The sequence below is a fragment of the Ambystoma mexicanum genome, chromosome 4p (assembly GCF_040938575.1).
Source record: "Ambystoma mexicanum isolate Mex_15411 chromosome 4p, UKY_AmexF1_1, whole genome shotgun sequence".
Lineage (NCBI taxonomy): Eukaryota > Metazoa > Chordata > Amphibia > Caudata > Ambystomatidae > Ambystoma > Ambystoma mexicanum.
The window spans coordinates 801,771,591-801,772,901 of NC_090927.1; the positions used below are offsets into that span (position 1 = coordinate 801,771,591).

General features: G+C 42.2%; 1 non-coding gene across 1 annotated transcript; it reads right to left on the bottom strand.

The window, feature by feature from the left end:
- Positions 1-941: 941 nt before the first annotated feature.
- LOC138460472 (small nucleolar RNA SNORD50) lies at positions 942-1,010 on the bottom strand. The gene has a single exon (XR_011263171.1). It is a non-coding gene; the product is annotated as a small nucleolar RNA SNORD50 (small nucleolar RNA).
- Positions 1,011-1,311: the final 301 nt, after the last annotated feature.

Genomic DNA, 1,311 nt, shown 5'->3' on the forward strand with positions numbered 1-1,311 from the left:
TGAGTCTGCTGCTAATACGGCTAATAGGAGGGGGGCTTGACCCCGTCCCAAGAAGTGCCATTAACTTTTGAAGTTGTCTTTCTTCGATGATGCTGAACGTTTAACATTTCTATAGTTGTAAGGCATGATTTTTTTTAAACCAGGACTAAAAAAAGAATTGTTGAAGACTATTATTGCTGGGATAAACGACTGGGAGAATCAAACTGTTTTCTCAAAGTATGTTCTTATCTGACTAACTTTGACCTCCTTATACCTCAATATTTCAAAGGTGATCACAAATAAGTGTTATAACTGACCTCCAATGACATCACTCAATGTGCTGGAATATGTATAATGAAAAGTTACTCACCTGCGTTATTGCTCTTATTGAAATTGAATCCTAAGGGTGCGATTAATGTTACTAGCAGTTGCTGTTGTTTAAAGATTGTCTAATTGTACTTGTGTATAGATAGATATTTGTACTATAAGTGTAAGTGTTGACTTGGATACGTGCATTTACTGAATTCATTGTACAGCTCACATTACCCTTCTTAAGATGTGACTGAGCAGCCAGTCTTATTACCAACTTCTGCAGTACAGGGCTATATTAAAAAAAGGTGGGTTACCCAATACCAAGAGTCTTGTAAAATCCCACACCAGTTCGACTCTACAAATTCTAACCTAACAAATATTGCAGAAGCAGCAAACAAAAGCCAGTTTGTCAACTTTCTTTTTAAAACCGGCACAAATCATATTAAAGCACGGTCAGAATAAATACGTTTTTACAAACACATATTTGGAGTACCTTCGTGTTTCAAGAAGTAATATGGTGTCGTCTTATTCTGTACACAGAGGAAGGACACATGCAAGACCACCAAGTAATGCCTCCAATTTTATAGGAAGTGTAATATATCCCCACTTGTGGCCCGGACCAAAGACATTGCACCACAAAGGACAGTCTGATTCAGAAATCAGATCCGAATGAGCTTTCTCATAAGAAAGTCGGTTTCGGGATAGTGCCATTACTAATGAGATGGCCCAGTTGTAGAGATATCGCGAGAGCGCGCGCTCTCGCGAGATCTCGTCGCGGACCAAAGCTCCGCACCCGCGCGCTTCGCGCGCACTACGGGACGAGCGGAGGACGCGATAAGGTGCGTCCTGCTGAGCCCTCCTCATACGGGGCCCGCTCCTCTTAAATCTTGGACACGGACATAAGGCAGCAGCCTCCCAGCCACATTAGGCCCGTTGGCCTCCGTTATTGAGGCACACATGTTGTGTGCATCCTGCATGAAACCAATGATAGAATAAATACAACGTTACAAGCTCAGAGAC